The sequence below is a fragment of the Hemiscyllium ocellatum genome, chromosome 29, assembly GCF_020745735.1.
Source record: "Hemiscyllium ocellatum isolate sHemOce1 chromosome 29, sHemOce1.pat.X.cur, whole genome shotgun sequence".
In the NCBI taxonomy this organism is placed as follows: Eukaryota; Metazoa; Chordata; class Chondrichthyes; order Orectolobiformes; family Hemiscylliidae; genus Hemiscyllium; species Hemiscyllium ocellatum.
The window spans coordinates 13,294,608-13,305,888 of record NC_083429.1 but is presented as its reverse complement, the minus strand read 5'-3'; positions in this window follow the sequence as shown (position 1 = coordinate 13,305,888).

Below are 11,281 nucleotides of genomic sequence, written 5' to 3'. Positions count from 1 at the left end.
AACTTCACCCAAACGCCCCTGGATATTCCGGAAACACTGGCACTGGTGTCATCTTTAAAAGGCCAATGGGCACACGGTTGAGCTTTCTCTGTTTGGAGCTGCCCTTCACAGTTTACCCCGAGTATGCCAGATAAGGGGCAATTACACCACGGTTTGTCGACAGGGGCAGGTGGATGAGGTAGTAACGAAGAGGATTTTCTCTCCCCAGAGTGGGCCACAAAACCAGACCCACCGAGCATGGTCTGAACTCACCACCCAGCTCAGTCCAGTATCGGGGGTCTGAAGAAATGTCCAGCAATACTGGGCAAGTAGCAATAACCTTCCCTGCTCTGTCAGGATAAGTCATCGTATTCTCTCTGCTCTCACGCATTCACTGTATATCTGTTATAGCATCTACTGCCAAACAAGGCTCATGCTCCAAAACTCTTACTATCACATGCAGCAGCTTCCCTCTCTCCCTTTCCCTCGCGCTCTCGCCTTTAAAAAAAAACCTCATGGCGATAGAATATTCTGGAGAATGCTGATTATGGAATGTTCGGGATAATGTTCCAAATAATTACATTTTCCAAGAAAATGTAATTGGCCCAATATGTAACGCAAAAGGGGAAGGAGTAGAGATGTACGTTCTTTCAATCACATACATTTCAAATCCATCATGAGGCCATTCAGCTCTTAAAAATATGTTCTAGCATTCTATAATATCGCAGCTGATTTGATGGTTTTCTCATCTCCATTTTAGAGGAATTTTCAGTCATTCAACTCTCTGGGTTCCTGTCACTAAGCAGAAAGCACTCAGGCACTTTTACCCCAGTTATCTTCAAGCACCTGTTCAAGGGCATTTCCAATGGGAAAGCACTCTCCAAACAATATATTTCATCCGCTTAATGCTTCTATATAATGATAAGCACATTTTCCATAGACCAATCTGAAATACACACTTATTTATGTTTAACGATACCAAAATACAATTAATAACCCTGGCTAACTCACTTGTCTCATTTTATTGTATTCAGCCAAAGACAGCCAATTAACAATTGTCTCGGTATAGAACTCAATTTCTGGCAGAGAACGTTTTTATCCTCAACTGTTACCCTGACAGTTATCTGGATTGTATCTTTTTCCTTGTTATGAAAGTTTCTCTCGCCCTTTGCAAGTGATTGTATCTATCAGTAGCAGTTATACTATCTCCCACTCTGTTGGTTGGACGGCTGGTTTGTGATGCAGAGGGAGGCCAACAGCCAATTCCCCCACACTGACAGAGGTTACCGTGATGGGAACACTCTCGCAACCTCACCCCATCACGCGAGATGTGGTGACCCTCAGGATAAACCACCACGAGTGGTCTCTCTCTAATGACAGAGCAGCCCGGTCGAATTGTATTCTGTCACTGTTGCATTTTATATTTTTATCTATGTTATCATTTTGTTTTGCATTATATTTCTGGATGTTTTGAATCTGTGTCATTTGGTACCCTGTCAGCATTTCCCCCACACTGCACATTCCTGCCGAATAATCCTTCCCTCGTTGTTATTTATGAACCTCCGTCTCTTCAATATCTCTGCCTCCGATACTCTGCAGGGAAGAGATTTGCAAAGCCTCACTACTCTGAGAAAACAAACATAAAAATCGTCTGAGATTATTTTCTGTCTTCTTATCTGAGTAACGGTATAATGACATTGGAAGCAGTTCAGATAGGTTTTGCTTCTGATATTTCTGTTTTTCAGAGGCAGCGGCAAATCGAGGGTGGGAGCTTGCAGCAGGGACTGGCCGGGAGCGGTGAGTAACTGATGTGAGCCTTTAAAAACTTACCACCGGCGTGTGAGTTCTCCATTCAGCCCTTTTATCCCAAGAACCAGTCTAATGTACCAACCTAGTTACTTGCTGCATCAGCATGCTGACGTTATGTTTCATTCACAGAAACTCGCCATTCACTTGTTACTGCTCTTTAGTTCGGCAGTCCTCTTCATTAAGGAAAAACCTGCGTTTTCGTTCTCAGTGTCAACCACAAATTCAGATGTATATTGCACTCAGTTCCCGCTGTCAGGCTATCAGTATAGATTATAAATAACTGAAGCCGTCAGACTGATATTTGCACTCGAGTCTTTATCATAAAGGTCGATGAATCCTGATTCTCCGATTTCTATGTGTTAACCAATCGCCATTCCATAAAAATGTCATCTGTCTTGTGTCAGAACTTTTTTATTGTGATACCTTGTGGAAAATATCTGGAAAGCCTCGTGTTTGCCAGTCTCCCTTTATCAATCCGCCCATTACATTCTCAGGGATCGCCAGAAAAACGTTCCATGATTTTACAGGCAAAACATAGATCCCCTAGTGTGAAGTTTTACTCAATGCCCTACAATTCCTTCCTTAATAACAGAGTCTAGCAGATACCCAGCAATAATTGTTAGGCTAAATGGTTCCTGCTTTCAGTCTCGCTCCTTTCTTGAAGACATTCGCCACATTGGAGTGTCTCCAGTTCCGCTGGAACACTCCTGTAATCCAGAGAGTTATGGAATATTTCACACAGTGTCGCTAGTCTCTCTGTAAACATATCTTTTAAAACCATGAATCACTACTGGCCAGTCTGCTCTTAGTCTTATTCGTTTGTTAAAAGTCTTGTTTCTTTTGATAGAGATTGTTCATAAAAGTACCTCCAAGCACCATTTTGATTTTGTCATTGAAATGCTTACAGTACATTCCCTGTGAGGAACTCTGTCAAATACTGGGATAAAATATCTGCCTGTTCCCTCCGGCCAATTCTGCAATCGCCCTCCAAGTGTCCTCAATATGCTTTCCTGACTTCATTTTTGTCTAAGATCACACACTCATTTTGAACTTTCTTTTAATATGCATGGAAAAGCTCGTGATGCTTGTTTTATATTTCTTGCCAATTTGCTTTCATCATGCCTTTTCTTCCTTTTCCGTCGCTTTCTAGATTCATACAGTCATATTTTGTGAGAAGGTGTGTAGTTTGGGGGCTCGGTGTTGTGGTTCTGTACGCCGAGCTGGAAATTTGTATTGCAAATGTTTCATCCCATGTCTACGTGACATTCTCAGGCCTCGGGAGCCTCTTGTGAAGCTCTTCCGTGTTGTTTCCTCCTGCATTTATAGTGGTTTGTCTCTGCCGCTTCCAGTTGTCAGTTCCAGCTGTCCGCTGCCGTGGCTGGTATATTGGGTCCAGGTCGATGTGTTTGTTTATAGAATCTGTGAATGAGTGCCATGCCTCTCATGATTTCCGTGGATGTTCTCTGGATGTTTGCCTTGTCCTATAATAGTAGTGTTGTCCCAGTCGGACTCATGTTGCTTGTCATCTGCGTGGATGGCTACTAAGGATAGCTGGTCGTGTCGTTTCGTGGCTAGTTGGTGTTCATGGATGCGGATCGTTAGCTGTCTTCCTGTTTGTCCTATGTAGTGTTTTGTGCAGTCCTTGCATGGGATTTTGTACACTACGTTGGTTTTACTTATGCTGGGTGTCGGGTCCTTTGTCCTAGTGAGTTGTTGTCTGAGAGCGGCTGTTGGTTTGTGTGCTGTTATGAGTCCTAATAATCGTAATAGTCCGGCTGTCAGTTCAAAATGTTCTTGATGTATGGTAACGTGGCTTGTCTTTTGGGTTGTGGCATGTCCTCATTGCTTATTGGCTCAACGTTTCTGGCTGAGGATGGTGCAGATACCACATCCTTGTCTTTTACACTGACACCATTCCTGCAATAGAACTGAAGACTTGTGCTGCACAGCACTCTGTGTCCCTGGAGAAACAGTTTCATTCCAGCTCCCACTCTGACATCTTTCTGGCAATGTGGAAAATTACTCAGATATGTCCAGTTCCCTAAAAGGGGAATACTTACAATTTGAAAAATTACCACTCCCTCAGTCCCATCACGACAGTCAAATTGGTGGGAGTTCTTTTTGACAGTGCTGTCAAGCACCACAGAAATAACCCGCTCAATGCTGTTCCTGATAGGTACCCATGTGGAGATGGTGCTGTTGTGGAAATGTCGCTGGATCACAAATCCAGATCATGATAATGCTCTGACAGCAGGTGAAAGTTATAAACAAATAATAAATTATCTAGAACTAAAATCTAGTGTCAGTAATGGTTACCCTGAAGCCAACGTCAAAGCGAATCTCGCGTGCTTTCCTGGTCTGGCCTAAAATTGACTCTAGACGCACAGACATGTGATAAATTCTTCAATGGTTTCTGAAATGGCTACAAAATTATCATCCCTGCTTCTAATCTGTCTCGCCCTGTCAGACTTTTATTTATATCACTGAGGTCTCCATTCATTTTGCGAAAACATGTGGAATACAGGCTCAATCGCCCTAAACTCTGTTACTGCAACATGCCCTGTCATCTCAGAGATCAGTTTGGTCATTCTTCACTGCTCTCCCTCAATGTCAGGTTTGTCCTTTATTAGGTACGGAGACAAAAACTGCACACAATACAGCACAATGTTCGAGATGGGGTCTCACCAAGGCCCTGTACAGCGGCAGTAAAACACCCTGACACCTGGACTCAAATCCCCCCTTAATGAATTTCAACACCCCATTCATCTTCCAAACTGCTTTCTGATCCTGTAGTATTGTTTTCAGTGATTGTTGTAAAGGGAGATCCAGATACGTTTCAATGTTACAGCTACCCCACCGGTGGGTCTATGTACACTGGTATGTGTCCCAGTGCCATTCCCAGTATTGACTCCTGGCTTCAGAACTCACTTCCCTGTATGCACGGCGGAGTTCGATGATGAATGAAACAAAAAGAAGCAGAAGTCACTTTCTAGAGTAACATTTTTCAAGCTTTTCAAATGCACTTTGGAAGAAGGAACCGACAGCGGAGTACTCAATGAATAGCAGCACACTAGGAAGCTCAGAGAGTGATTCTGCACACTTCCCTGAATGTGACTGGACAGGGTAATACACAAGTTGAGAGAGCATAGGGGCCTGTAAACATAGCCTTCATTCATCGAGGCATAGATATGTTATACAAAGATGGAATACTGTGTGTAGTTCTGAGAGCCACATTACAGGAAGGATGTGATTGTACTGGAGGGAGGGCAGAGGGGATTCACCAAGATGTTCCCTGGGATTCAGCATATCAGCGATGGAGAGAAGCTGGATAAGCTCAGATTGTTGACGTTGGAGCAGAGAAGGCTGAGGGGACATGATTCAGAAGGATATGATTACGAGGGGCATGGACAGTGTAGATAGACAGCAGCTGTTCCTTTTAGTCAGAGGGAGAAGAAAAAGGGGGAGCACATTCTTAAAGTGAAAGGTTTGAGATTTAGAGGGGATTTGAGGATCGTTGTGCAGGCAGAGGGTTTTGGGCTCTGGAATATACTATCGGAGAAGGAGCTGTCACGGGTAACCTCACAGCTGTTTCAAAGTACTTGGACGTCCTCTTGAAGTGCCATAACATTCCCAGCTATGGGGCTCGTGTAGAAAGGTGGGACTAATGTAGACCGTGCTGTACTTCTGATGGTGCAGAATCTATGCTTCTATGAGTGCATGGTTGTGCAAGGTCAATCATTGAGAAGCGTATGGCAGGAATTGATGCATTTCAGAACATTCTATATGCACAAGGGTTATAAAGGGGAAATTAACCGCTTTAGAAAATATGTCAATGGCAAATTTAAGGGGAAAGAACGTGCAGCTTCGTTACAGTCTGAAACCACAAAATGAAGAATGGAGAACAGGGAAATGGCAGAACTATGCAGCAAATATTTCAGTTATGTCTTCACAGAAGAAAACAAAACGAAAAGCAATCTTCCCAGCAAAACTAAGAAAGTTTAATCTGGTGGGAAGAAGGGGAATAGAATGAAATTAGCAAATAAACGTTGTGGAGAATGTAATTTAACTGAAAGTAATAGGCTGAGGCAAAGTGATTTATCAAATGGGAATCACATGTGAGAAACTGACTTTTAGCAAAATTATGGAAAAGCAATCAATGCAAAACAATTGGATTTTCAGAAAACTTATTGCTGAAGCCCCAAGCCTACTATGCAAATTTGATTGGGACTAATAGCAGGTCATGGTTTTAGAATGCGAAAACTAACAGGAAACAGTGAGTAGGGAGAAAACAAAACAATGTTTTCTTAGAGTGGAGGATTCGGGGGTATAGCAGGATTTAATGTTTGAGCCCTATCTACTTCAAATACAAGCCAAACTTTTGTTAGAGGGAATCAAATGCAATATTTCCAAGCCTGCTTTGGTCACTATTCAATGTCGCACTGTGAGTGGTTGAGGAAGATAAAAAAAAGGTCCAATGTGACTGAGGCAACTGGAGTGTCTGTGCAAAGACGGGCCAATGTGACTTTGTGCCCTTTGATGGGGAAAAGAGAACGGCAGCCTTCCATTTAAAAAGCTCTTATAATCTATGCCTCGATGAATGAAAACTATGTTTGCGGGCCGCTCTGCTTTCTCAACTTGTATATTACCCAGTCCTGTCACATTCAGGGATGTGTGGAGAAGCACCCTCTGAACTTCCTAGTGCGTTGCCATTCATTGAGTTCTCCCCTGTCTGGTTCCTTCTTCCAAAGTGCATCCCCTCATATTTATCAGCATTGCATTCCATCTGCCGTTGATCTACACATTTGAATATTCCATCTCTATCTTCCTGTAACATAAGACCTACCTCCTCAGTCAACCACCCGGCAAATCTTTGTGTTCAACACAAACTTGCTCATCTCACTCTCCCCACTCCCGTCCATATTCACAGAAACACCATTTATGAATACCACAAATAAGGTTAAAGATCACACAACATCAGGTTATACTCCAACATGTTCATTCGCAGACACTAGCTTTTGAAGTGTTGTATCTTCATCAGGTGGTTATGCACTTTGAAAGCTCGTGCCTGCAAATAAACCTGTTTGTCTATAACCTGGTGTTATGTGGTTTTTAACTTTGTCCACCGCAGTCCAACACTGGGACCTCCGAAACACAAATAATGAGGGACACAACACTGAATCCCGTGTTACACCATTGGACGCCAGCCTCTAGTCACACAAACAGCCTTCTACCACCACCCTCTGTCTCCTACCACTAAAGTTGATTTAGATGCAACTTGGCAAGTCATTAATGGGTCCTACCTATTCCCTGGTTATTCTTTTCTGATTGACACACCGTAGATTATCTGGGGACTCGCCCTAATCTTGCCCTGCCAGCAGATTTCAATGCCCCTGTGTTAGTCAGTCCTCTCCGACTGAAAACTTTCCTCCTTATTGCGGGCTGCAATGGTCTGTCCCTTATATTGCCATTGTTTGTCTTAAATGTAGAGTTGACAGCCAGAGAAGCATTCTGAATATTTCCACCTTGTCATATGTTTTGTGAATTTTGTAAATTTCACTGTGATCACCTCTCATTCTTTGAATCTCCAGAGATCATAGGCCAAGTTTCCTCATCAGGCAATCTCGCCATCTGTGGGAATAATCTGGAGAATGTCGATTGAACTTCCTCTGTGGTCAGTGTATTCTTTCTCAGATTAGGTCACCAAAACTGTACACAATACTCCAGATGCAGTCTCACCAACACGCTGTGAAACTACTTCAACATTTCGTTGCACCGATATTCTGACTCCTTTAATTGAAGGTGAACCCAACTTTAACTTGCCACTTACATACATTCATCCCAATACCGTTCAAAAAATTCCGAAGTTATCAAGTTTTATTTATCTTTCAAAAATGTATACTGATTCTGTCCAATGTTGCTGTTAATTTCTACATGACCAATATCGCGTAGATTCCAAATGTTTCCCTACAGCTGTCAAGTAAATTGGTCTACATTTCATCACGCTATCACTTTTTCCCTTTCTGGATGCTTGAATCCATTCCATTCATCTACCTATCATGCTTGGATCACGTTTATTACCTTCCATTTATCTACAATGGCTTTCCAGCCTCTGTGGAAAATATACAGCCATTGGCAGTGCAATTAATACTTTTATTGCTAAATTATTTCTGGCATTTTGAAATGAATTACATTTGTTTCGTTAGACATGCAATGCTTAATGCAGCTACATATTCACCTACTACCTTGTTACTGATATGAATTGACTTTGTGGCTTTAGTTCCACAAGCCCTATACTATCACTTGGTATTACTGGGTGATTTTCTGGGTCTTTTTCCATGATGACAGATGCAGAATAATGTTTCTCCACAATAAGCTCTCCTCTCCCGATTGCAAATTTCCACATTTGACCTTACTTTTGTTTTGTTTCCTTTGAAGTACAGATTGTAGATTTGTGCAGTCCTCGTCTTCTTCTGTGTGAGCGTGTATGTTCGCTTTTTGATTTCCTTATCATTTTCATCGCCTTCCTTTTCTGTGTTGTAAATTTCTGGAATTTTTCTGAAGTCACTTCTTATAATTAAAATAATCTTCAATTTGTTATGTTAACCATCATTCAGTCACTTTATCACTCTTTTTACCTTAAAGAAATAGACTTATGTTTCAAACTATGCAGTATTTCCATAAACAGATATAACGAAGAACATTGCAAGAAGACAGAGAAGAGATTGCGGGGGGCTGACTGATATTTTTGCATCATCGCTGGCCACGGGTGATATCCTGGATGACTGGAGGACAGGGAATGCTGTGCCCTTATTCAAGAAGGGCTACAAAGAAAGATTTGGGAACTATAGACCAGTAAACCGGACATCTGAAGTATGTAAGGTACCTGACTGGATTCTGAGAGGTAAAATATACATACGTTTGGAAAGGCAGTGTGTGATTAGGAACAGTCAGCACGGCTTTGTGTATGGGAAAGCATGGCTCACAAATATTTTAGAGTTCTTTGATTAAATGACCAGCAGCATTGACGAGAGCAGGGTGGTATCCGTAGTCCAATTGATTTTAGTAAGCCTTCAATAAGGGTTCACATGGTACGCTGCCCTGGGAGGTTAGGTTGCACGGAATGGAGTGGGAACATGGCAAATTAGATATAAAATTGTCTTGATGGTAGGAAGCAGAGAGTAATAGTGGAAGGATGCTTGTCGAACTGGAGGCCTGTCGCTAATGAAGGGCCTCAGCGTTCGGTGCTGGGGCATGACTGTTTGTTTTATTATAATGATTTAGTTTAGAATGTACAAGGCATGATTAGTAAGATTGAAGATGACACTAAATGATGTGGTCTTGTGGACAGTAAGGAAGGTTATCAGACATTGCAGAAGGACCTTGATCAGTTGGGGACGTGGACCAAGAAATGGCAAACGGAGTTGCATGTAGACAAATGTGAGTTCTTACATTTTGCAAAGTCAAATTCAAAGTCGGAGTTTCATGGTGAATCGTTGGGTCTTAAGGAGTGTAGTGGAACAGACATACCCTGGAATTCAGGTGCACGATTCTCTAAACGTTGATTCAGAGAGAAACAGGGCAGTGAAGAAGGCTTTTGACACACAGACCTTCATCAGTCAGGACATTGAATATCGAAGTTGGGAAGTTATGTTGCAGTTATACAGGATATTGGTGAGGCCATATGTGTAGTGTTATGTTCAGTTTTGTTCACTCTGCTCTAGGAAGGATGTTATTAAACTGGAAAGAGTGCACAATAAGTTTACAAGGATGTTGGAAGGACTCTATGATCTGGATTTTAAGGAGTGGTTGGCCAAGTTAGGGCGTTTTACTTTAGAGTGCATGAGACTGAGGTGGATCTGACGGAAGTGTATACGAACATGGGAGGCATGGATAGAGTGAATGCACTCAGTCTTTTTTCTCCAGGATTGGGCAATCCCGGACTATAGGGCATCAGTTCAAGGTCAGGAGAGAAAGAATAAAAGGGAACCTGAGGAGCAATTTGTTGTACACATAGGGTGGAACGAATATGGAATGAGTTGCTAGTGGAAGTGGTTGAGGTGGGTACATTAACATTATTTAACAGATATTTGGAAAAATACTTGGATAGGAAAGGATTAGAAGGATACCGGGCAATAGCAGGGAAATGGGATTAGTGTGAAAGGACATTTTGTTCGGAATGGACCACTTTGGGCCAAAGGAATTATCTCTGTGCTGTCGGACTCTTTGACTCGAACAACCATTGCTTGTCTCTCACTGAATGTTATATTGTACTTTTCCAATTCACTGGAACTAACTTGACCCTCTAGTCTCCAGGCTTCCACGATGTTTGACTATAATGTTCAAAATTTCTATATATCATGCAGACGTTATGTGAAATGCAACAAATTAGTGGCACAATTTCTCAAAGCTGCTTCAGAGCAAGGTTAGTAATTAGTCCTCCTGACCCCAATACACCAAATCCGAAATACCCTGCTCTTTAGTTTGGTTCACAACATACTCTCCAACCTACCTGATATACACTTATGCAATTTATTTTTCACAACATGAACAGTCACTTAGTAAGACAGTTTCGATGCAACTTGACACCATCCAGTATTACTGCAGCACCTATGATAATTTGTGACTCATTTACAGGATGAGGGCGTCGCATTTATATCCGCATTTATTGCCCATGGCAGAGGGCAGTTAAGAGTCAACAGCATTGCCGTAGGTCTGGAGTCACATGCAGGCCAGAGCAGGGAAGGACAGCAGTTTCCTTTCCTAAAGGACATCAGTGAACCAGATGAGTTTTTTTCAACAATTGACAATGGATTCTTGGTCATCATAAACCCTTGATCCAAGATACTTATTGAATTCAAATTCCACCACCTGAGATGGCCGAATTCGGACCCGTGTCCCCACATTACCTGCGTTTCTGGGTTAAGATTTCAGTGATAATATCACTATGTTATTGCTTCCCCTTGCATATTCTTGCATATCCAATTTCCAGACCATATGACGCAAAATATTTGCCAGCCAGTTTTGGTCTCGATATATAACACACAAATGTTTGCTTCTCCTTGCTATTTGTAAGATCCACCCAAACTGATTCTGTGGGGACAGGAACTCTGGCATTACTAGTGATAGACTTGGACAAGATGTACAGGGAGGCTCGACGATGGGATGATCTACAGAATTGGTCAGCAATACAGGAGAAGCATCAATATCCTCCCCGCTCTGTCAGGGTAAGAGTCATCGTACTCCCTCTGCTCCCTCACACTCACTGCAAATCTGTTGCAGCACCTACCCCCGAACAAGGCTCACACTCTATCTCCAAATAAGGCTCAAGCACGACCACTGTCTCTATTGAATTCAGCACCTTTCCTCCCTCACTTTCTCTGGCACTGATGCAATGGCCCCGCACACTAATAACACGGCATAGATAAGACACTGTGCTCAGACTCCCTCCGGACACCTCACACTTCGCCCCTTCAGCACTAAGAGCAGGGTCACC